The following is a 26,470-nucleotide window of genomic DNA, read 5'->3' as shown; positions in this document are numbered from 1 at the left end:
ACACTTAAGTGCATTAAATCTGCTGAGCCTCTAAACCTACTTGCAGGTATGTTGTCAGTACTAATTGTAATTGCACCTAATTACCATACACCTTTTAATCAGAGCACTGGTCCTGGGCATGATTAGCAGGGCACAAGAAACAATCAGAGACAGAAAACCAGCATCTGGTAGTCAAAATGGGGGCACTGCAAAAAGTGCTGGTTTCTCACAGGTAGAGAAGGCAACAAAGCACTTTACTCACAAAACACAAAACAGGTTTTTACACTAGTCTTCTGCATGCCTTGCGTGCTCATAGTGTAGTTGAGCCAAGAGCAGAATCCTGTACAGGTGGAAGGGAGTTGGGAAATTGGTCATCAATTGCAAAACAATTATGAGATAAAAATAGTAATGACCGAAAGATATTCCGAAAATAATAAGATTTTACTAGCATTAAATATTTACGGTGCAAATAACAATACCCCCACAGAGCCTAAAGTTTAACTGTATGTTAAGTTATGTTAAAATTTCTTATAAAGCGCACATACACCGATTGGTTTCTTGGCGCTGAACTTAAGGTATTGCTGAACCCCCGTATATTTTAGTTGTCTGCAAAATCTAGTTATAAGCTTGGGTAAAGAGCCAAGCCTTAAGAAGCCTACGGAATCTAGAAAGTTCAGTGCAGGTTCTTATGTCTAAGGAAAGAGTTGGCTCCAGAAGTTCCAGTAGCTGGGTGCCAATACTGCAAACCTGCAGCCACCTATTCGTTTCCGTTTGTAGGACGGAATGGTTAGAAGATTCTTGTGGGCGGAGCGTAAGCTACGGCCAGGTAAATGTTTCTGAACAAGTCTGGATATAAATTTTGGGCTGACACCATGCAGGGTTTTGAAAACAAGGCAGCCAACTTTAAATGCACACAGGGATTTAGGCATAGGGTGTTACAGTAAATATTTAACATGTTCTAGGCCAAGAGGGGATGGATATAGTTTGCAGTAGGCAGGGATTTGGTCACTGTGTACGGTTACCTTAACATTTGGCAGTTCTAGCAGGAAACCACTGCTCACTGAGCTCCTACAGTGAAGGGCTTCTGAAGCGTTTCTGGTGTAGGGCCCATTTACCAAGGTTATGCTGTTCTCTGTTGTATTCTTGTTAGATCTGTCTTGACCGTGGAGCTGTCTACCAGAGCTCAAGTTAATACTACACACAACACAAAATTGTTCTTACACATAATGAAAAAACATAAAGGCACTTTTCAGTTGTTTTTATGTTTTGTTGCAGTTTTATATAGGGCGAAGTCGACCCGAAGGTGTCAGCGCGCTTTTCATGCGCACCAGTTCCGTTACAGACAGACGAATTAATTGTTGTGAGGCAGAGGGAGATTATGTGATTGGCCCAGATTCACAGGATGTTGAACGTCCCTGCCACGACTCGATCCTGGTTCCTCTGCTTCGAGGTCGACATCTGGTTGGCTAAGTAGTCTGGTTAAGGAATCCACTATGCAGGCTGTCCCTGCGTGGTGCGGAGAAAGCCATGTGAGGGTCTACGTGCACCTTGGGCCAAGCTTCCCTCTTTGTCACGCTGAAAGAGCCTAAAAACCCCTCCTGCTGGTCCAGTCCCGGTCATGAACATCATAAAGCGCAGATTGTTCAGTGGGCTGAGCTCCAGTTTACAGAACTTCTGCGCACACGTTCAAACCTTGTAGGACTGACTTAGCATTTCATCCTCCCTAAATCAATGCAAGGAGCACAACTAATTAGGGTATTAATGTCACCCACTGTTCTAGGGGCTAAAGGCAGTGTGTTTATAGTGTGTACTACGTTCACAGTTCTCTTCATCTAAGTACTAGTTAAATGATCCAATGAAGAAAAGCTTGCCCCATAGTGGCTCAAGATTCCTACCGACTGAAGATGTCTATGGGAATGAGGATCGAGTAAAGGAGAATCAGGGGGCAGAGGTATGATGTAGCGGTTTACACAAGATTACACAATTCAATCACAGTGGTGAAGTCAAGATTAGAGTTTAACCACTCCATTTAGGCAATGACATGCACTGTAGCCACCTGACCACTATGTCCATATTCAAATCTCCTTTTTATTGGAATTCTCTCACTAGTAATCCCTCACAGCATTGCCAGGGGTGGCCTTAGGCATGTGCAAGCTGTGCACCTCCACAGGGCCGCCAAACCCCAGGGGCCGCCACGAGGAATCGGATACAATACATATTCGTGGCGGCCCCTGGCAGGGATTTGGCGGCCTCCGGCTTCCACTAACCTGCAAACACCCTGACCGTCACCACACCCCCCCCCCCCCACCCAACCCTTCCCGCACCTGTGTTCCTCGTTCCTGATTGGCAGTAAGTGGCGCCGGGGTGTTTCAATGATCTCACCAAGGCGGGCGTTGCGGCTGGCAGACGTCGGAAGCTGAGGATAGAGTGATCTGCGCAGACTCAACCTCCTCAAACTGCTTCCCGCGTGCGGCATGGCGTATGTCAGTCTGCATTCTTTCTGGTGGTCGGACTCGGAACGTTACGACGCGTGCCATCTAGCTGTCACACATTGCAAACTGTGGTAGGAAGGTGTGTCTCAGTGAGTATTACAATTTTTTGAATACAAAGAAAAAAACATTTTAGGTGAAAAAGGGAAGAAAGGGAAGCATGATAGGTTTTTGGTAAACAGTAGGTAAACATGAGTAGTGCGTCACGTGCTGAGGTTGCGGAAATTCGTTTCTTTTGCAGGTTTCCTGGTGTGCCTGGGTAAAAAAACGAACCCTTATTTACTACATCGCTGCCCGCGTATCCAGAGGACGCAGGTGATCAGAAGTTACGACCACTTAAGAAAAGGGATGTAAAGGGACAGGTGTGTCATCCTTTGATTCCAGAGGGGCCACCTTATCAGTTTTGATTCGGTTCACAAAGTGAAGACTAGTACTTCGCCACTACATGGTGGTTCATTTGATTTAGGATTCTTAGAGGCGTGTATGTTTCCATTCCAGCCATATATCTCAAATGTGTAGGTTTTTCAGATGTCACCCCCTGGCACACAATGCATTATCTGGTGCATAATTTTCAGAATTTTTCTTTGGTTGTTGTGTAAATACCTTATGTGTGTCGTCATCACTGCTGATGTCTGGTAGATTCTGCAATTGCCATGAGTCCTTGCTGTTTCTGCTTCCCTATACATGGAGCTTTGTTGTAATCATCTGCATTCCCGTGTAGAAGAGCGAATATCGAGGTATAGACGGTGGACCATAGTAAATGTCGTTTTACATTTCTAGACTAAAAGGGCATCTGCATCGGAAGTACCGAGGTGAAAAAGGCTAAAACTTTCCCTTCATAGCAGGACATTATGACTTATGACTTTTCTCCGAACTCAGCAGGTTATTTGATTTTGTGACTTTTTTTATGAACATGTCATAAATATTGCATTTATTTTCCGCCTCCCACGCTTGTTCTTTATTTTCTCAAACGTTTTGTTGGGTGAAACTATCTGAAAATTGTTGCCAGTGGCAGTCCAATTAAAAAACATAAATGTGCCCTCGGTGCCTTTGTAAATAGCTACTGTAGGACAGCTCCGTTTTCATTTGAGATTTCTAGCCAAAGCAGTAAAAGAAAATTGCATTTAGTGCTACCTTTATAAACGTGCAGAAGTTGTTTTTCACCTGGAATAAGTAAAAAATAATTAAATGCAATCATTTGTTTGCCTTTCAAAAAGCATTACTGAAGTTGGACATATATATAGTTTTTCTCCTCTGGTGAACGTAGAAAGTAGTTTAGCACTTAATTTTCCATTTTCACCACAGACGGACACGGACAGACTGCAGAGTCGAGAGTCGAGTCCCGAGACAGCTTCTCAGGAGGGGTCTGCACAGTGCACTGCACAGTTCACCAGGCAGCCCAGGTTAGGCCCAGGCGGGCATTAATTCATCAAAGACATTTTCGAATCGATCCCTGAACCCCTGAAACAAAATGCAGTTTCTGGGCCGAAAGAGATGTAGGAACAGAGTGATAAAGAGACGGACATGGTCGCGAGAGAGATTCAGTCAATTATGGTATATTGAGAGATGTGAGGTAGAGAGGTACAGAGAAAAAGTGGTGCTGTTTATCACAGGTAGCGCCTTGATAGTTGAAGAGATGGTGAAATAGATCAATAAAGAAAGATTGTGAGAGAGTTCAGGTGGAGGCGGGAGCTGAAATAGAGGCGGTCCAGAGAGAGAGAGAGATGTGTTTGTGGAAGAAATAGAGAAAAAGAGAGAAGGGTTGATAGAGAAAAAAAGAGCAGAGGTAGTGAAAAGGGAGTAAGATAGAGAGTTGAAGGAAAGGGAACAGATGTATAACAAGGGAAAGGTGAAGTGAAGAGGGTTATGTTATGTTATGTTATGCAGGTTTTTGTATAGCGTACGGCTACTCGAAAGAGTGTCCCGACGCTTTGGATTGCACACTAATCGCAGAAACACAACAGGGAAAAAGAACAGAAACATAAAAAGAGGAAACCTGATAGGACCTGAAACTAAGAAGTGAAAAGCCAAGTTTTAAGCCCCTTCCTAAAGGCCAACAAGTTTGGGGTGCTACGCAGGGACACAGGCAATTTATTCCACAGCTGAGGCGCTAAACATTTAAAGGAGCGGCCACCGATGCGAGCTCTCTTCGCGCGGGGCACTACAGCAAAAAACAAGGCTTCAGACCTGAGCGATCTGGCCGGACGGTAAAAGGACAACCTTTCCTGGAGGTATTTTGCTCCAGATCTGTACAAGGCTTTGTGTGCCAGGGTGAGAGATTTAAAAACTATCCGCTTCCGGACAGGAAGCCAATGCAGAGCTTCCAAAAGGCCCGAGGCTCTGGCACGGCGAGGTAGTCCAAAAATAGCACGTGCTGCCGAATTCTGAACGACCTGTAGTCGTTGAAGCAGGTATTCTGGCAGGCCGAGATAGAGAACGTTGGAATAATCTATTCTCGAGCCTATCATCGCCTGCACCGTGATCTTCCTATGTTCCTCCGATAGCAAAGGAAGGAACTTGCGAAGCATCCGGAGTAGTAGGGTAGGTAGTGAACTAGTGGAGAGGCAAGTTGAGAGGTTAGGTAGTGTGAGGAAAATAAAATATCATGAGGCCTATGTGTCCCCGTGTGTTCCCCCACACTCATGTGCACATACATGTCACCTATGTATTTCCCCTCCATGGCCTGTCTATCATGATGCTTATGCTATAACGTGGCCTGCCATAATCCAGTCTCTCATGAGAGAAACGACAAATCTGCTCTGAGGCCTACACGTTTTGCATCATGTTTTCCCGCATTTCCATTATTGTGGCCCAGCCAGAGCCGAAAAGAGGCTTCAGGCCTCTGAACGCTCTGAAAGCTGTAGCTGCGTATCCTTGGCCTTGCACACTTGGGCCTCAGCCAAAGGGGCCCTGTTCGAGACAGTATTGAGCACGGTTATCTGCTTACTCCTACCGAAACCACATTCCTGCCTGGAGAAGGAGGGATAAACATGACCCATCTGCAAAGGAGAAAGCCTAGCCTTTCTGTCTCTTTTTGTGTGATTACAAAGCTCACGTCAGTGAAAAGCCCATAGCCCCCGTGCAAGACTTCAGCAGTAAACGAAGAAATAAATGCCACATTGGCCCTTGGTGATGGGCAACCTATGTCACGAATCAGTCCCTGCTCCAGACTTAGATACCCGATAATACAAAATGTGCTGGTCGCCCTGACACTGAAGGCCTCACTTCTAGACTCCAGACTCCCCGGTTGCATAGCAACCCTTTCACACGTCAGTTACACGTCATGGTCGAGTTGAGCACAAGTAAGGCAAAGTTCCAGTAAAGTTCCAGCTGATCACGCAACCCCCTCTAGGCATCCACCCACCTATGACACTTACCTATTATCATCGAGTGGACGCCCACCTTCACGCCTACTTACACACCCACATGCTCTTATCTCATTCTCTCTTGCTCCGCCTGAAGCACTCTTGCTTACGTATATTATTACAAACATATATATACTGTACTCTGTGAATAAAGTTTGAGAATACCTTTTTGAGAATCCTGGTCCTGATCCCTTGTGGTGATGGAACTATTCTCCCTATAACTCGAGTTATTTGAATAAAGCCCTTTTGAACCTGATACCACGGACTCAGCCTCTTGCTTCATGCATAATTATATTGATATCTAGAAATTCTGAAACTCGTAATAATTTATTTACGACATAATGGCGCCCGAATAGGGACAAATCTCCTTCCCCATGCGCCGGAGATGAAGGTCCAGTTTTGCCCCCTTCCACAGCCGTGACGGACTTCGAGTGTACACGACGCGGGTTTTCCCGCCAACTCCCTCAGGCCGACGAAGGAGACGGACTGCGACCAGGCATCCATACGAGGCGGTGAGGATTGCGGATCGTCCCGACCCAGAGCCCACCTGCGAGAGAGCTGTGTCCGAGGTTTCTAGAGATCCACCTAAGATACGCCATTCCCTGCGCAGCGTCAAGTATCCGAGGCCTTCAAGTTCAAGTTCAAGTTCTGCTTCCCGGTGAGTTTCTCATGGGGGTTGCAATCATGACGGGTTCATTTAATGAACACGGTAAAGACGTGTCTCACTTGTGAGACCGGTATGTTCAAGAGCATGCGTTCAAGAATTAATGTTTCCAGATTTAGAGGCCAAGTTTTCAGGTGCACCGATATAACTGTATGAATGTTATCGTCTTAAGTTAGGTTCAGTTAGGTTTGAATGGGTCAGGTTTGTGTGTAAGTTTGTTGCATTGTGATTTTGGTTTTTTTTTGTTCATTGTGATTTTTGTTTTCGGTTACATTCCAACATGCCGTTATTTTCGAAACTGCGTAAGATAGGTACCAGGAAAGGTGTACTGGAGGAACCAGTTAACATTCCGCCTAGAGACACACCTGGACATTTCATGTACTGTAAGCATGGTTTAGATGCCGTGTTGTTTTTAGAACTTTGGGTGGATTACACGAAAGATTTAGAGACGAAGTATAAATGGCCCATTACGGGAACGTGGGATGCGGAATGCATCATGAAGGTAGAGGAAGAGATATGGAAGAGAAAATCTAGACCTGCTCAGAAGGATGCCATTGAGTTATGGCGCAAGGAATCACATAGAAGAACAGAGAAAGAGTTCCACAAAGCAGAGAGAAGTAGACAGGAGTCCGAAAAAGCCAAAGAAGAAAAATTACAGGAAGAAGGGGAGCGGGTAAAAAGAGAGCAGGCTGAAAGAGAAAGAAATACTGCCGTTGCTGGTATTTATCCCGTCCTTTCAGAGGAACTAGCAAAAGTGGCCCCAGTAGAAAAACTAGTTAGAGTGCCACCGCCAGTACCCCGAAAAATAAAACAAACAGCATCCGACACGTTCATTAACAACTACCTAGAGGAACCCCCACCATCATACGTGGACGGAATATTCCCTGCACCCCCAACGCAAGAACAGCTCCAGGAGCTCGAGGACGGCGGGGAGGGAGGATCCGGGGCAACATCTGGAGGGGGGCCGACAGTAAAAGTAGCAATCTCCGAATGTATATATGACCCAGATCCAGGAAAGGGCAGAATGCTCGTGTTTTCATTACGGCTTAGACGAGCAGTCGCAGATTTGGAAAAATTACCAGATATGGATAAACATCTAAAGAAAATCTACACATTCATAAGAACAGGGGAAGGTCCTGAGTGTATAGCAGAAGCCGTACAAAATAGAAAGGTAATTATTAAGAACTATATCCTTCGCTTCCTAATTAATTGTCTGATCAGGGAAAAAGACGAAGGTGATGGTGACGTAGACCGTTGTTATATTGGTTGGAGTGATCGCATAGATGCCGGTCAGCATGATAAATCAGGCCAAACAGACAACATGTTGACCAAAATCCGAAAGGCAATAATAGCATCACACGAAGGAAGCCCGAACGAAACAGCTGAGTTATCATCTGATGACGAAGCAGGGGACAAAGACAGAATACATTATGTGGGCCGTGCCCGGCGATTCGAAAGGCCCAAGGGCCTCAATCACTGTAAACAGGGAACTGCCATAAAGGAAAGATATTCCCTTGAAAGTTTGTTCCAGATCACCGAAAAAGCGGTGAATAAATGGCTGGGTAACGATCAGCCCCTCACCCCGACCGAAAATGAATTAGCACGATCAGCCACCCTGTGGATATCCCAATATGATATATATAATAATGATATCGTAGCCCAAACGTTCTTGAGCCTCCCACCAAACGAACAGCGCATAGCTGGTGTTTACATGGTCCAACATTTGATCACGTTATATGAGAGTCAATATTCTGGTCCTGGTCTATTGTATAAGTTGCTGGACGACATCATACCAGACAGGTGGATGAACATGGGTACTGAATTGATTAATGTCATTCTGGATCAGCGACACAAGTATATAGTATACGTGACTAGATCCCTGCTTCCCGCTCCTCCCCAGGTTAAGGAACAGTCGTACGACAAGCTGAACCCCCTACGAGAGGTTCATCCTGTAAAGGATGCAAACAATGACCTGCAACGGGTGTATGTCTACACCCCCTTGTCGAAATTAGAGATACTGGAAATGAAGAAAATGTTACCATCCCATGATAAAGACCCGGGGGGTTTTCACCGAGAGCTAAAGGACATTCTTCGCTTAGGAGAATATACATATGCTGACATTCTAAAGTTATTAAAGGTACTATTGCCTGCTGGTATTTACGAGAAACTGAAAGGACAGGACTGGGAGGTGGGAGACAAAAGGCTCAGTTGGGATCTGTTGGAAAGGGAGGAGGTGGGAAGAGGCCCGGGGGTTGGTCTGGGTCCTCGAGCTAAAGACCTACCTGAACTCCTTGTACAAGTTTTGCCCAGATTACTAATTACCAAGAAGGAAGACTGGGATGCTATTTCGGCCTGTAAACAGAAACAAGACGAAGACACTAGCGATTTTTACTCTAGGTTCGAGAAATGTTTCACTATCAATAGTGGTCTTAAGCCCGGTAGTGATTCATATCCCCATCTTTTCGTGAGCAAACTAGTAGAAAATTCACTACCAGAAGTAAAGTATAGGGTACTAAAGGTTGAGAGTACTTGGCAAGCAAACAGCCCTTCACAAATGTTACAGATGTTACAATACCACCAGAACAGAATTAGAGAGGAACACGAACAGGATAAGAGACGCATGAGAGACACAAAGATGAAGATGCTGGTGGCCCAATCGACACCGGCAAACACAAAAACAAACAAGAATAGCACGAAACAAAATACTGGGACCTGTAATTATTGCAAGAAGCCAGGCCACTTCGTAAATGAATGTGCGGTCCTGAAACACAATATAGCAATAGGTAAAACAAAGCCACGATCTTATCCTCCCAAAGAAAATTACACACATCAGACATCAGATACATTTCCACCACCGCCGCCGCCTGTCCATGCACCTGCACCAGCCCACGCCACAGCACAAATGTATGAGCACGCTCAGACTAACTATCCAGAATACCAAGCATATTCGTGAAAAAGCCCAGAGAGGGAATTCGACTTGCCCCTTATTCCAGTTCCTGTGGACCAAGCGGGTCCCTATGTGCATGCACGTTTACTAGGAAAGAATAAAACGTTTTTGATTGACACCGGGGCAAGTAGAACTACCATCAGTCATTCTGAGGTTCCAGGGGCACCCCTCTCGGGCTCAAAGAGTATATCCCTGGGCTTTTCAGGAAAGCCTATTATCAATGAGGTTTCAGAACCAGTCTCTTTAGGAGTTGGTCCACTAATACATACAACAGACTTACTGCTTACTAAATCATGTCCAGAAAACTTACTTGGCATAAAAACATTAAAGGAACTGGGAGCAGTTATCTGTTGCTCGCCAGAAGGAGTGCGACTGTATTTACGTGATTTCAAGGGACATTTTGTTATGAAAGATGTTGACATCAGGCTTCAAAATGTACCACAGCACCTATGGGCACAAGGCCCGACTGACGTAGGTTTCATGAACATTACACCATACCAGGTCAGCCTCAAGGAAGGAGTGGTGCTGCCACGGATTCGACATTATAAAATTCCACCTGAAGCTGAAGTAGGGTTGCTGAAAATTATCGATGAACTCATCGCACAAGGGGTGGTGATAGAGACAGAGTCAAACATATGCAATTCACCTGTTCTTCCTATTCTTAAAAGAACTGATCCCAATGCATCACCTGTCTATAGATTAGTTGTGGACCTGCGAGAATTAAACAAATGTGTGGTGCCACAGTACCCTGTGGTCCCGGACATTTCTTCATTATTGACTGCCATTGATGCGAAGGCTACGTTCTTTACAGTTATCGATCTGAAGAACGCCTTTTTCAGTATCCCAATACATCCGGACAGCCAATATCTTTTCGGTTTCAGTTTAAAAGGCCGCAGCTTCAGATTCACAAGAGCACCACAGGGCTTCACGGAAAGTCCTAGCATCTACAGTCAGGCGCTCAAAAGACAACTAGACAGTATTCATATGCCTACCACTACAGCACTGATACAGTATGTAGATGACATTCTCATTACCGCACGATCGGAAACTGACTGTGAAAGTGCATCGCTCACTGTTTTACATTTCCTGGCTGACAAGGGGCACAAGGTGTCCCCTTCGAAGTTACAATTCTGTGAACAGCAAGTGGCGTACCTTGGGCACTTGCTATCCAAGGAGGGTAGGCGACTGACACCAGAACGTATTCAATTGATTTCTGGCCTTTCACAGCCCAAGACACAAAAGGAGGTACGTGCATTCATTGGCCTCACTTCATATTGCAGGCAGTGGATTCCCCAGTATGCTCACATAGCCAAGTCCCTAATACAGTTGACGACACAGGAGGTAGCTTCTACTAAAGTCCTCCCTTGGACACAAGAACACACTGTGGCATTTGAAGAATTAAAAAGAGCTTTATGTCAAGCACCAGTTTTAGCGATCCCTGATTACAACAAATCTTTTATGCTTTTTGTGACAGAGCGGGACGGAACAGCACTATCTGTCCTAACACAAGATCATGCAGGAAAACACAAGCCCTGTGCTTATTTCTCTAGTACATTGGACCCAGTAGCACAGGCTTTGCCTGCGTGCCTAAAATCTGTTGCAGCAACAGCCTTAGCCATAAGACAAAGTGACTCAATAGTGCTGGGCCACCCCCTGACAGTACAAGTACCACACGCAGTAGAGGTTCTCTTGAACCGAACACAAACACAACACCTGACTGTAGCGAGACTGACAGGTTATGAGCTGACGTTATTTCAACCACACATAGAGATCAGACGATGCAACATACTGAATCCTGCTACTCTTTTGCCCTCCAGTACAGAAAACGTTTCCCCACATGACTGTGTTGAAGTAATACATACCGTGACTAAACCAAGACAAGACTTGACAGATGTTGCACTCCCAGACCCTGACCTAACACTCTATGTTGACGGTTCATGTATGAGGACGGGGGCGGGAGAATTAGTGGCAGCATATGCAGTGACCACTGCTACTGAAATCATAGAGACTAAAAGAATAGACATACTGTCAGCACAAGCAGCAGAGCTCATCGCTCTGACACAAGCATGCATAAGAGCTAAGCACCTGAGAGTAAACATTTACACTGATTCACAATACGCATATGGGGTAGTTCATGACTTCGGCGTCCTATGGAGGGAAAGAGGTTTCTTGACTTCTCACGGGGCCAAGATACAGCATGGCCCCCTTATTCACGCCCTTCTGGAAGCGATACATTTACCAACAGCCATAGCTATCCTGAAATGCAAAGCACATACTAAAGCCACAGATACCATTTCTCAAGGCAATGATCTGGCAGACCGGACAGCTAAACAGACAGCTCAGACCCCACTAGACATGACGAAATCACAGGTACCATTAAGGTCCAAAGCCATGACAGTTAGGGATCCTTCCAAGGACGTACAAGACATTCAGACACATGCTACTCTAGACGAATTAAAGAAATGGTCGGAACAAGGAGGGGTACTGACCGATCAGGGTTGGATGACTAAGGGCAAAGAAACATGGTTTCTTCCTGATTCAATGGTATAAGTGATCATAAATACCGCACATAGTCCTGCACACTTAGGAGAGAGAGCAATGCTAGACAGCTTACAGAATATATGGTTCAACAAGCACCTGCATGCAGCAGCGAAACAAAAGGTCAGAACATGTATGATCTGTTGCCAATTCAATCCAGGTAAAGGCATTCCAATGGAACAAGGTGGTTTCCATCCGCCTGACCATCCTTTTGAAGTCCTTCAAATGGATTATATCCAAATGGACAGATGCAGAGGTTACAAATATGTCCTAGTAGTAGTATGTTCCCTATCAAGATGGACAGAGGCCTATCCAGTCCCTGATTATACTGCTGTAACTACCGCCAGACAACTGGTGCGAGAGTTTTTCCCACGTTATGGATTACCGCGTGTCGTATATTCCGACAACGGTCAGCCTTTCTCCTCTGAACTCATGAAACAAGTGTCCCTTCTGTTAGGGTATACCTGGAAGTTCCATTGTGTACGACATCCTGAGGCAGCAGGCCTGGTAGAAAGACATAATCAGACCTTAAAGATAAAAATAGCAAAGATTTGCGCAGACAAAGGTGTGGATTGGATGGTAGCCCTGCCGGTTGCCCTCTTTTACATGCGAATGGTAGCCCATTCTAGAACAGGCTTATCTCCCTATGAAGTGGTCTTTGGTAGACCACCGAATATGTGGGGCACTCCAATGCCTAAAAAGATCACTGATGTTGATAGTAACATGCTGACAGATTACCTGGCTTCCTTGATGTCTGCACTACTCTCTTGTCGTTCGCAGGTTGCTGCCGCCTTCCCTGACAACACCCAGGTCCAGGAACATTCCCTCGCTCCTGGGGACTATGTTCTCATAAGGAACTTTGACAGAACGAGCCCTCTTGAGCCAAGGTGGAAGACGCCTAAACTGGTATTATTAACTACGAGGACCTCTGTTAAAGTCGAAGGACGGAAAGGATGGGTTCATCTTCATCATTGTAAACGCTACTTTGGGAATAACGATTCGTTTAAAAAAGACATAAAGACTTCAGACTTTGAGCCCCCTTTACTAGAGGAGACTCCCCAGCAGGAGTACAAAACCAAACTTAGATCTAACAAGTCAGAACCCGTTTGATCAATTAAGTCCACTAGGTGGTGAAGCGGTTGAACATGTATTCTGGCTCGCATAAGATCTTGGATACCGCGGATGAGAAAAAGAGCAAGATGAAAAGCAAATACTGTAAAATATTACGTGGTAGATGTATAGTGACTTTGATATTTCTATTTCTTCTGTGCATCACGATGATATGTATCAGCTTAATACTACATGCTATTTTTCCTCCTATTGCCTCACTCTTACACTCTACCAATGATACCATAAAGCACACATTTAGTGATCTGCCATCCCATGAGATGTCATATCGACTTGCCTTACGCAACAATACTTTTATTCAGATGCTGCACCATTCACATCAGACTAGCAATGCTACAGACTGCTGGGTCTGTGGCCGACTTCCCCCGTATCAGAAGGTGAAGGGAGTGTTGCCTCTTTTCCCTTTTCCATTCTCCCATAATGGTTCTTGCGGAGCATGGTTTGCCTTAATGACATCCATCAACGGTGATGCCAAAGAATGTAAAGATAAGGAGTGTAGAGGTGACTGGGTATGGGGTAACTTGAACAAAGTCATGAATAAAGCATGTTTCCCAGATGAAGAAGGTCTTCCCCAAAGGAAAGGTACCGATCTAGAGAATGAAGAGTATCTGCAAGGAAATGCGACCCTTGACTTTATAGTGTTGAATGTCAAGCCCATACACAATTTAGGTCCATCCTCAATCACAGTCCTGCCAGTAAAAGGGAACTTGTGTGTCAGAAAAGAAGGCTCTGTACATTTGGGGCACAGCGAGTGTAACACTATACTAGTGTTCAAAGACAAAGGAAAGTCTTACTTCAGAGCATCACGACACACCTACTTTATTTGTGGCCAGACAGCCTATGTACAACTGCCCTTAGACTGGGGTGGGACGTGCTATATATCATTTCTCCTACCACCCGTTTTCTTGGCCCCATCGAACTATCATCAAAATCTACAACTAGCACTTATCAGGCACAGACGAGGGCTCGATGCCTCTGGCATCGACCAGACTGAAACAGCTTGGGAGCAATATACAGATTTCAACAAAGGATTATTTTTCTTCATAGGTCCCGTCCAGAATAGTAAACTTATCCGCAGACTAACAAGGATTCTAGAAACAGTTGCTAATGAGACTGCATCAGCCCTGGGGAACTTGACCCAGGAAGAGTCTGCTATGAGAATGGTCGTACTTCAGAATCGTCTTGTTCTTGACGTCATCCTAGCGGATAGGGGCGGGGCCTGTAGGGTCATCGGTTCCAGCTGTTGCGTTTTCATACCTAATAATGCACCGTCTGTATACAAAGCAATAACAAGACTCCACAAGATTGCCCAAAACATCCACCAAGACCCAGGCACGTGGACTTGGTCCAGTTGGCTCTGGGAAATAATATCAGCATGGGGATGGAAAGTGTTGACGGTCTGTGGACTAATACTACTGATGATATTCAGTTGTTGCCTATGTCTGCAGTGTGGCCCGGCCATTAGCGGCCTGTGTGCTACTGCATGTGTCCCACATCCCCATTTACAAAGCATTGAAAATGGAAAAATAATGCTGCAAGAACAGATTGACTGTCTAATGAGAATAGATATGACATAAGGGTCCACTAGGGGACAAGGAGGGAATGAGGAAAATAAAATATCATGAGGCCTATGTGTCCCCGTGTGTTCCCCCACACTCATGTGCACATACATGTCACCTATGTATTTCCCCTCCATGGCCTGTCTATCATGATGCTTATGCTATAACGTGGCCTGCCATAATCCAGTCTCCCATGAGAGAAACGACAAATCTGCTCTGAGGCCTACACGTTTTGCATCATGTTTTCCCGCATTTCCATTATTGTGGCCCAGCCAGAGCCGAAAAGAGGCTTCAGGCCTCTGAACGCTCTGAAAGCTGTAGCTGCGTATCCTTGGCCTTGCACACTTGGGCCTCAGCCAAAGGGGCCCTGTTCGAGACAGTATTGAGCACGGTTATCTGCTTACTCCTACCGAAACCACATTCCTGCCTGGAGAAGGAGGGATAAACATGACCCATCTGCAAAGGAGAAAGCCTAGCCTTTCTGTCTCTTTTTGTGTGATTACAAAGCTCACGTCAGTGAAAAGCCCATAGCCCCCGTGCAAGACTTCAGCAGTAAACGAAGAAATAAATGCCACATTGGCCCTTGGTGATGGGCAACCTATGTCACGAATCAGTCCCTGCTCCAGACTTAGATACCCGATAATACAAAATGTGCTGGTCGCCCTGACACTGAAGGCCTCACTTCTAGACTCCAGACTCCCTGGTTGCATAGCAACCCTTTCACACGTCAGTTACACGTCATGGTCGAGTTGAGCACAAGTAAGGCAAAATTCCAGTAAAGTTCCAGCTGATCACGCAACCCCCTCTAGGCATCCACCCACCTATGACACTTACCTATTATCATCGAGTGGACGCCCACCTTCACGCCTACTTACACACCCACATGCTCTTATCTCATTCTCTCTTGCTCCGCCTGAAGCACTCTTGCTTACGTATATTATTACAAACATATATATACTGTACTCTGTGAATAAAGTTTGAGAATACCTTTTTGAGAATCCTGGTCCTGATCCCTTGTGGTGATGGAACTATTCTCCCTATAACTCGAGTTATTTGAATAAAGCCCTTTTGAACCTGATACCACGGACTCAGCCTCTTGCTTCATGCATAATTATATTGATATCTAGAGATTCTGAAACTCGTAATAATTTATTTACGACAAGTGAAAGAGTGCAGGTGAGAAAGCCGGGAAGTAGAGGGAGAAAACAAATAGAGTTGCGAGGAGTGGTGAGGTAGGGAAAGCTGAGAGACATAGGTAGGGTAGTAGAGACAGAGATGCAATAAAGATAAATAAAAGGTTGTGTGAGAAGAGAAGTAGATTGAGGAAAAATTCAGGTAGGTCTTAGGGAAAAAATAATGAGGTGTATAGAGGAATGAGGTAGAAAGAGTAGAGGTAGAGCAGAGGTCGAGAGAGATAATTATGGATGCAGGCACAGATGCAAATAGAGACAGGCTAGGCCATGAAAAGGGTAGAAAAAGATGAAGTCGAGATATTGAGAGGTCAGGTAGACACATGTGAGATGCATAGAGAGGGAGGTTCAAGGTACATGGAGAAGTAGAACTAGAGTCATGTTAAGAGAGAGGGTGAAGGTAGAAGTGAAGTAAGGAAATCCCAAAGAGTATTTTTTTTTAATTAATTGCCACCAACTGCCTGAGAGTGCTAGGGTTAAGGCTAGATTGGGCAGGCCAGGCATGCACACCAAGGGGCAGATTTTCTTTATCGCAATGCAGCACAGCAACAAAAGTTACTGCACTGCACAAGGGTGAGAAAGCAGCACAGAGCCGTATATATTAGATATGGCCTGCTGCTGCTCACTACTCGCTCATCACATTACTGATCCTGAACTGCGTCCTCAGGGCAGCAGTGGGCGTGGCAAACACAGGGAGGTCAAAATTACTATTCTAACTCCACGTTTTTCATTTGCCTGCATATCCTACAGTCAGTTTTTGCATACGTGACCTATCAGAGTCCTAATTCCTTTAGGAAATATCCTTGGATTTGGTAATTTGTGGTTTTATGTTGGGAGGTTGAGTATTTTTTTGTGTCTTGAAAATTGTGTTTAAGTCAACCTTTAAATCTTTGTTTTATTGAAGATTGTTGTGTTTGGGGAAAATTTACAGCTTGGGTATGTGGTCCATCACAAGACATCTGCCACAGAAGAATCCTGTCAAGAAAATAAAAATCGATACAAAAGGGGATGATGGACGGAGCGTTTGAGCAAATCAAACACTCACCCCCAGTCAACTGATCTGGGTTTAATCCATCACCATTCTTTAGCTCACTCCGCCACCCCAGTTCAGACATGGCCATATGCAAATCAGTCTGACCCTGTGCCTCATGGGAAAAGTCCAGCCCGAACTGCCAAGCCATGTCTTCCCTGGACCGGAAACAAGCATCCTGGGACCGGTTTCCAGAAACCGGTCCTAGGACGCTTGATTCCGGTCCAGGGAAGACATGGCTTGGCAGTTCGGGCAGGACTGTTCCCATGAGGCACAGGGTCAAGGCTGATTTGCATATGGCCATGTCTGAACTGGGGTGGTGTGGTGAGCAAAAAAACGATGGATTTAGGCCCAGATCTCTGTACTGGGGTGAATGTATGACATTGTTCTGCATTCTGTCCATCAACTGTTGTTTTGGCAAGAAAATAAAAATGACACATCAAAATCTTTCAGCAGCTGCCACTGCTAGCCTCGCCCGCTGCATTGCAAGCAAAATGAAGAGAATTCGAGTACACAAATCTGGTTATTCGAAACGAAAGAGAAAGGTGGCTCAGCAGGCTTTCGTAGCGTCACAGGAAGGAGCAATCCTGAACTTTATCCCCCAAGGGAAACCTAAAGATGGAGAATCCTCTGGCCAGAGTACTGCTGATGCACCAGGTAAAACAGGCGCTGACGACCATAAAGAAGAACACAAAAATTATGATATCCATGAGCAGAATGATACTCATGAGCAGACCAATGAAAATGAACAAGGTGACTCTGAAATTGATACAAACATGCATTAATTACCAACTCAGGATGAGGATTATTACAAAAGACCCTCAGACAGAGAAACTGAAACATCATTCATCGGTCCATCAACATCTGGCATTCTGAAGGAGGTTCAGAGTTTACAGACGGATGATGCTGGTATTGAAAAGGAAGCCAAAGAGCAAGACCATGTTACAGACCCGTGTTCTGAATATGATTTATGTGATTGGAGGGATCCTGCTTTGTGGCCGAACTCTCTTACGGACGCGCAACGTGTTTTTCTTGTTGAAAGGGGTTCCTCCAGAGACCCAGATTCTAAAACAAAGTATCCAATTGATGAGCACTCAAAAAGTAAACGTCGTTTTTCTGTTACCATGTTCGCACGGAAATTAAGGAATGGTGAAATTATAGATAGGCGCTGGCTTGTCTATTCAAAAAACAATAATGCAGTATTCTGTTTTTGCTTTAATTTGTTTTCTGACGCAGGGATAAAATTTACTAATGATGGAAATGACGACTGGGCACACATGCACAGTTGTCTGTTTGATCATGAATCCTTTTCAAAACACATGCGCGCCGTCAGTGCCTGGGTTGAATTAGAAAGAAGGTTAAAACAAGGACAGACACTAGATAAAGAACAGCAGAAGTTACTGCAAGTGGAAAGTGATCGTTGGGGCAAGGTCTTGGAAAGGATCATGTCCATTGTTCATTTTCTAGCAGAACGAAGTTTGGCTTTTCGTGGTAAAACTGATACTTTGTTCAAACACAACAATGGCAATTTTCTAGGTCTGGTTGAGCTGCTAGCCAAGTATGACCCATATATGCATGAGCATGTGCGTAGCATTAAATGCGCTGAAATCCATGACCATTACTTGGGCAAGAATATTCAAAATGAAATAATTAATCTTATGGGAGCTTCAGTTTTGAAAAACATTATTGCAAAAATACAAAAGAGTAAATATTTGTCTGTCATTTTGGATTGCACACCTGATGCAAGTCATCAGGAGCAAAGGACGATGGTCCTTCGAATTGTGAACGTGGAAACGATGCCGGTCGAAATAAGTGAATTTTTCGTTGGATCCTTGCCTGTTGAAAGCAGCACAGGTGCTGGTCTCACAGAAGCATGTTTGCAAAAGCTGCAGGCATTGCAATTGCCATTTCAAACTTACAGAGGCCAAGGGTATGATAATGGGGCAAGTATGAGAGGCTGCAAGAGTGGTGTTCAGAAACGTTTACTTGACATGAATCCAAGACCGTTCTATGTTCCATGCGGTTGCCATAGCTTGAATTTAGTACTTAGTGATATGGCGAAATCATCCACTCACGCTGTAACTCTTTTTGGAATCTTGCATCAAATTTACATACTGTTTTCTGCCTCAACACAGAGATGGCAAATATTCATTGAGCACGTTAAAGATCTGACAGTAAAGCCCATATCCGAAACTCGATGGGAATGCCGTATTGATAGCGTCAAGGCCGTCCGTTTCCAAGTGGCCGCCGTTTATGACGCCGTGGTTGAAGTATCAGAGGAAGCGGATGACCCAAAGGCCAGAACTGAGGCAGCCGGGTTGGCTAAGCAATTAAGGAGTTATGCATTTCTAGAATCGCTGGTGATTTGGTATGACCTTTTGCAGCAAATAAATCTCGTTAGCAAAATCATGCAAAGTAAGGATATGCAACTTGACATTGCATTGAAATGCCTTGAAAAGACTGTCCAGTTTCTGGAAACGTATAAGGAGAGTGGTTTCAAATCTGCACAAGTTTCAGCTAAGGAGTTGGCGGTAGAAATGGAGATGAGCTCAGATGAGATAAGTTTTCCTGCATCTACAAGTTTGCGATGAAGAACGATTAGGAGACAATTTCAATACGAGAGTCGTGATGAGGGAATCTTAGAACCAAAAGAGAAATATCGCATTGAGTTCTTCAACGTCTTGATGGATCAAGCAATTATGTCCATGACTGAAAGGTTCACTCAGATGAAACATCACTATGATTTCTTTGGATTCCTTCACGACTGGGGGAAAATTGCTAGCATGAACGATAATGAATTGATGAAAAGCTGTGCAGATTTAAGCATCGTGTTAACCGACAGTTCTGACTCAGATGTTGATCCCGGAGATTTACATACCGAGCTGCGAATGTTCTCCTCCTTGGTGCCAAATAATGCAACAGCTTTGGAAACATTACAATTCATTTATGAAAACAAACTGAACACTGCAGTTCCAAATCTTGCAGTGGCTTTACGCATTGCGTTGACAATCCCAGTTACAGTGGTTTCAGGGGAAAGAATTTTTTCAAAACTGAAATTGATTAAAAATTGTTTGAGGACATCAATGACTGAAGAGAGACTGAATCATTTGGCCCTGTTATCAATTGAACATGACATTGCTAGATCTCTGGATTACAGACAGATTATCAGGGAATTTGCAGCGCAGAAGGCTCGCAAAGTTGACTTCCTCTCATAAAGAAGTACGCAAGATGTTTTCCATGGTTTTAATCAGACTCGCTATGTTGCTACTCACTAAGTATGCAGAAATGAAAAAAACAGATGGTAAGATAACGAAAGAAGGAAAATGGAAAAGTGGAAACAATATAGAAGAGATAGCAAACAGCAAAACACAAAAAGTAAAAGAAAAAGTAAAAAAAAATAACATAAAAAACAAACAAATAAAAAAAAAAGCTGGGTATTGCTGCTACCTCTACGTGGTGCCTGGTGGAAACAGCGAAAGCTGGCAAAACGCAGCGGCAGATTTTGGCAAAAGTTAAACGCTTGTGTCACAAGGCGGCTATGAAGTGTCTGCAACAGACATGGCCATGCGTAAGACACCATATTCGATATGATATCGATATTACTGTTTCCGGGCAAAGAGCCACATATTCTTTCTCTGTGGGGGGGCTGTGGGTCTGGGGCCCCCCTGTCATGGCCCTGCAGCCGTCTGTGCCAGTCCCTCACGTTGTGGGTCACAATGCCCTCCTCATCCTAAATGTTATCGTTCTGAGACAAATTCAGAAGGGTAGGAGCAGCCGCAGGTACTGGTCATCTAAAGCCTTTTCTGGACGTTTTATTAAAAACACCTTCCTGAGCTCCGCCCCGCCCGGACCCCCTCTTCCGGGGCCTCCTACCTATGCTCCCTGCACAGGGGCACCATGAGCCTAGAGCCGTCCCTGGCATTGCAAACGCAGATGTCTGACGGTGGCACAAGCACACTCTCATTTTGTCTTTTTTGTTTGCTGTAAGCTTCCGCTGACACCACTTTTACCACCATATTCACCTCATTTTGTTGAGCGTCTACCCACAGCCTGCCGCTGGCGTAACATAAGCCCCCGCGGCTGAGGGTGGGGCTGGGGCGAACTCCAGGGGGGCCCTCAGCAAAAGTGCTAGGTGATAGGCCACGAAGGGGGGGGGGACTCCATGTACTTTGCAGGGGTGGGTCCTCTCAAGTTTGGTTACGGCACTGCAGCCTGCCCTTGCAATGTTTCTCTTGTGTCGCCCACAACGCGCAATACTATCTCAGACAGGAGAGAAGCAGTCTTGTGCCACAGGCGTGTGTGTGTGCCTCACTGACGGAGTGTGACAAGTTTACAAGTCTTTGGTAAAAACATGTACACTCTGGCAATAGGTATCTGTTTCTCTAAGTACCTAGAGTGACTGCTTGTTACTTACTGGCATTTTTTCCCTGGATCTTGGAAGTACCTGCACGACCCTCGCTGCCCTGACTGTTTGTTGCCCTTTGTTTCCCCCCGCCGCCGCTGCTGCTGTCATTCCCGTGCGGCCGCCGAGTGGGGGAAACTACATCTCCCAGAAGCCCCGCTGCCCACGCCCACACCAACGCGCCTGGTGGCGCATAAGGTCGTGAGAGCTCTACGGAGGAGCGGGTGACTGCTTGTTACTCACTGGCATTTTTTCCCTGGATCTTGGAAGTACCTGCACGACCCTCGCTGCCCTGACTGTTTGTTGCCCTTTGTTTCCCCCCGCCGCCGCTGCTGCTGCTGCTGCTGCTGCTGCTGTCATTCCCGCGCGGCCGCCGAGTGGGGGAAACTACATCTCCCAGAAGCCCCGCTGCCCACGCCCACACCAACGCGCCTGGTGGCGCATAAAGTCGTGGGAGCTCTACGGAGGAGCGGGTGACTGCTTGTTACTTACTGGCATTTTTTCCGTGGATCTTGGAAGTACCTGCACGACCCTCGCTGCCCTGACTGTTTGTTGCCCTTTGTTTCCCCCGCCTCCGCTGCTGCTGTCATTCCCGCGCGGCCGCCGAGTGGGGAAAACTACATCTCCCAGAAGCCCCGCTGCCCACGCCCACACCAACGCGCCTGGTGGCGCATAAAGTCGTGTGCGCCCTCACGCGTCGCGGGACGCGCACGGGCGACGCCGGGCTCTCGTCCGGGGCTGGCCAAGGCTGGGCTGGGCTACCCCCCTTGGCTCCAGTATCCTGTGGACAGTGAAGGAAGATCATACACAGTTTGCGTATTGGGTGTCACTGGAGAGTGGGTGATGTGTTTGACCAAGGGACTACATGGGTGCTGTTAGGCAAGACTACACTTGATTCTGGTATGGAAGAATGTGGGGACTGGATTTAGAGGAGCAGTGACCACTCATAATACCCTCTGCCTACAGGAGTCAATTAGTGCTTTTGTGCACTGCTTAGGACTCTGCCCGCCCTTCTGAGCAGCACAAGCAGACGCATGTGCGTGCGAGCCTCCCTCATCCTGTAAGGCTGTAAATCCCGAAAGGATTCAGTCGGAGACGAGCCTGCTCACCAGGGCATCTAACTTACTCTCTGGAAATGTTTGCTGCTTGCCACATAATTCCCCGCAAGAGACTTTATCTTCATTGTGTGCACAAGTAAACAATGTGTAATTGAAACTCTGCTTTCTCATACAAACCACCTTTATTTGCACAGGTGCAGGGCAAGTGCTATTTAGTATCACTCAAAAAAACTCATACCCGCCTTCAATGTAGATTAGCAGAGGTCAGAAATAAGTTCAAACAAACATTGGCAGTGCCAATAGGTCTGGCTTTGAATTAATGTTGTATGGTAATGTGAAGCATTACATGTAAATAGCATGGGAATAGATATGTATTTCTGTGGTAGCAAAGACCTGTAGAATAATATTGGTGCAGGTTAAAAGGTACAGCGACAGTTACACTGTCAAGCCAGACCTAAAAATCAATGAAGGTTAATGACAGCCCTTCTCCCATCGGTGCTGCTGCCAGACGAAAACAACTTAAATTATCTACTAATCTAAGACATTTTAATAGCATTCCATTGTCATGCATGTGCCTCTGAAAGTTCAAGCTTGGGCAGCTAGATAAATAAACAAAATGATCACAGCTGCCTGGACCTGGAGAAAAAGCAACAGCGGATCCTCTGCTACGGCGGAGGAGTTTCGCACTCGCCCGCCCGCAGAGGCAAACGAAAAATAAAGTGATGATCATTTTATTTTTCATCCTGTAGTCGAGTCTTGGAGGGGTGGGGCCATAGCATTGCAGCGGGGGAGGAGGAGTGGTGGACACTGCTGACAGTGCCCATGACAGTTTAGCTGGCCTTTTTAGGATGACCAAACCGTCATGCACACTGACATCTCTCCAACCCAGCTGCATCTGGATTGGCCGCAGGGGAGTATGCGAGCTTCAGCCCGTGCCCAGAGGAGCAGAAGAGCGGCGAGCAGAAGACCGGCAGATATTTTTTTTATTGTTTATTTAGTTACAGCCACCCCCCCCCCCCCCACGCTGTCACACCACATTTCTCTGACACCAGCCACTACTGAGAAAAAGAATTTTTGTGGAACCACCCAACGGCAGCCCAATCAAAACATGTACTCTTGCCTCCCAACGTGTGGGTGGAGCCAAAACCCCTCTCCAGAGATGCTCACATAATTGTATGGCGACAGCGCCAGACCATGAGAAAGAAAAAAACATTAAGATCGGAGTCCATTCACCCTTTCTCTCCCAGCCACTTTAAAAGAACTCTCCATACCTTTGTCCACCAGTGACTTTAATTATTAGATGAACTATTCTTCAGAATATAGAACGGCTGCCTGGCCTGCAATCATGGAGTCCAAGATGCAAGCACAAGGCTTGCAACAGCCTCTTTGCACTAACTCCAGCTGGCTTCCCATTATCTGCTGGATTAATTTCAGATACCTACGCATCCCAGACAAAGCGCCCGCACAATTTACAACTCATACTTAACCCACAAGGTAATTGTGCTAGGCAACCACAGGCCAGTCACATTCAGTGCAACCAAACGCAAAGTAACCCAATAGTGGGGAAGGTACTTGACACTGAGGGGCATATTTACAAGCAGGAGATAAAAAATTACCGCCGCATTTGCAATTCCCATAGAAGCCCATGTTGACACCAGAACATGGGCTTCTATGGGAATTCTCTGCGTCATATTATCAAGCCCATTATCGCCGCTTTAGCGGCAGTTTTCTGCTGCTAAAGCGGCGATAATTTTAACGCCGTTTCTTGATAATCTGCCCCCTATTGTCCTAGTCCTGGAAAGATCCCGAGTTATCTCCTCTTTTTATTTCTTTTAATTTATTTTCCTAGACTAGTACGGCGACAGACGACAGCCTCTTTGTTAAAACAGAGCGCATTATCCCTGCTAAGCTGTAAAATTGTATGCATTTCTCCGCAACGCAGACAAAACACTTGCATTGCATCAATAACAGGTAACGTCTCCAAAGCAAAGAATACGTTTAACTCTGTACCTGTTTTTTAGCAGAATTCTCACCGCGGCAGGCCTAGAAAAGCGCTCTGTCCATGAACTGGGGCTTGTTCTGCCACAGGCGACACCGAACACTTCCGGGTATGTTGAGCTCTGACGCCTTGTTGCCAAACAATTTTGAGGGCATATAATCGGGCGACATTTGTCCCAACTCCGGAGCGAGACTTTAAAGTGCTCGACCCAATTCCCAGTTCCCTTGCTTAGTTTCTGAGAATCTAGCTCATTAAAGTCATCGGAGGCGCACTAACTAAGGAACCGCCGTGACTTTTGTACCTGCAGGCTCGGGTTCTGGGTGCAGTCACAGACACTGACATAACAGGTTCCTGTGTAATCAAAGGCGCGGCAATACCCGCCCTGGAGGGCTGGGCGAGCCATGGAGATATCTCTATGGAAACGACAGAAGTTTCAATGGAGTTTGACAATTAAGTCAGAGGATACCAACAATAGGTCTGGGTCGGAACACCTGTGTGTAGGGTAATGAGAGGGAATGAACGCTCTCACACAGAGCACAGTAGCTGGCCAGTGTTCATATTTCTTAAACTCGGATTCATGTTTCCCGACTTTACGCCGAAGCAGAGCTTTTCGCGCGAGGCTTTACAGCGCACAGCTGAAAGGAGATGAAGGGGCATATCAGCAACACCCGGCGATAATTATCGCTCAGCGCTCTTAGCGTGAGGATAATTGTCGCCGGCTAGCGTGGATTTTTATCGCTGAGATAGCGTGCTCTTAGCAACGCTTATCTCCTCAGCGATAAAAATCCTAGCGCTAACTACCTAACGTGAGATTATCGCTGGAAACCCAGCGATAATCTCACGCAATGTGGCGTTAGCTTGATGATAGGGACTCACAAACTTAGCAATGATATCCACCTTCCATAGGATATCATGGCTAAGTCAGTCCTGAAGCAGGCGTAAGGAAAGTAGCGATAACAGGGGTTATCGCTACTTTTCATGCCCCCATGCTTCATAGCGTGGGGCTTGATGATAGGAGAAATGTCGCTTAGCGACATTTCTCATGTCAGGGCAGGAACGCCCACTTTGCATCTCATTAGAGATGCAAAGCTGGGCGTTAGGAATCCGCACGCTAAAGCAAGGTTTCACGCGTTAGCGTGGCCTTGCTAATTAGGCGATAAAATTATCGCTGCTTTACGGCCCAAAACGGCCGCAAAAGCGGCCATAATTTCCTATCGCCGCCTTGTAAATATGCCCCAATATTAGTTAGACAAGCGAGACCTATATATATTTGTGGGTGGCATCACTATTACCCTAGAGCATCTGAAATATATATATATATTTTGAATATTTGCAAGTAGCCACGCCCACTGGGGCAGGATCTTAGTAATGAAGAGTGCGAGGCAGAACACTTCTCTCATTCAGCAGACTTTGCCACTGATGAAAGGATGTAATTCCTGAAACGCGTTTGGCTGCGCAGATTGATGCTTTCCCTGTAGCTGCTTGCTTGCATGCCGCCTTCCTTAAAAAGACAAACACATTTCTGCTGGTGGCTTCTTTCGAACTGAGGGCTACACTTTGTTGGATATATATATATACTTATATATTTAATTGGCAGTGTTTACATATGCAGCGGACAGCAGCACAATAGTAAGGTGGGTTGAATGTATGTTGTATTTTTTGTAGCTTTATTAAAAATAAAAACACAGTGTTTTTTGTGTTTGAGGACACCACAAATTAATTTTTAAACTGTATATTGGTTACAAAAGTTTATTATTAAATAAAACATTACCTCTGCACCACAAACACATTTATCGAGAAAGTCAAACACACCAGCCTCAAATAATCCAGTTTATCAATCTCATGCACATATAAGTGCAGACAATACCATCATCCTGCAAGGCAGGCGCATGGCTGAAGCACTGGCACTTCCATCTCCAGGGGCTTAATTTAATAGTCCTGCAGCTGTAACTGCACAAGTACACTAACAGGCCCAGCAACCAAGACAACACACACCCAATAGGCGTAGAAGAAGGCCAAGAATGATCAGGAGGTGTCTCAATCCTTTAAATGTGTCCAGGGACTATATCCTTAACAACTATTGCCTTGACGTGGACACCATCCTGAGTTTATTGGACGCCAT

General features: G+C 45.6%; 1 protein-coding gene across 2 annotated transcripts in view; it reads right to left on the bottom strand.

Moving 5' to 3' along the window:
• LOC146830511 (uncharacterized) overlaps positions 1-24,701 on the bottom strand; it is a 146,092-nt gene extending 121,391 nt beyond the window's left edge. For both annotated transcript variants that reach the window (XR_014961432.1, XM_085604710.1), the window contains exon 1: positions 24,360-24,701. The gene's annotated coding sequence lies outside the window, so the exon portion shown is untranslated. The remainder of the gene's footprint in view (positions 1-24,359) is intronic.
• Between the last annotated feature and the right edge of the window lie 1,769 nt (positions 24,702-26,470).

Source organism: Triturus cristatus, chromosome 5_1 (genome assembly GCF_964204655.1).
Source record: "Triturus cristatus chromosome 5_1, aTriCri1.1, whole genome shotgun sequence".
In the NCBI taxonomy this organism is placed as follows: Eukaryota; Metazoa; Chordata; class Amphibia; order Caudata; family Salamandridae; genus Triturus; species Triturus cristatus.
Note: the sequence above shows the minus strand (reverse complement) of the source record. Positions and strands in the feature narration are given on the sequence as shown.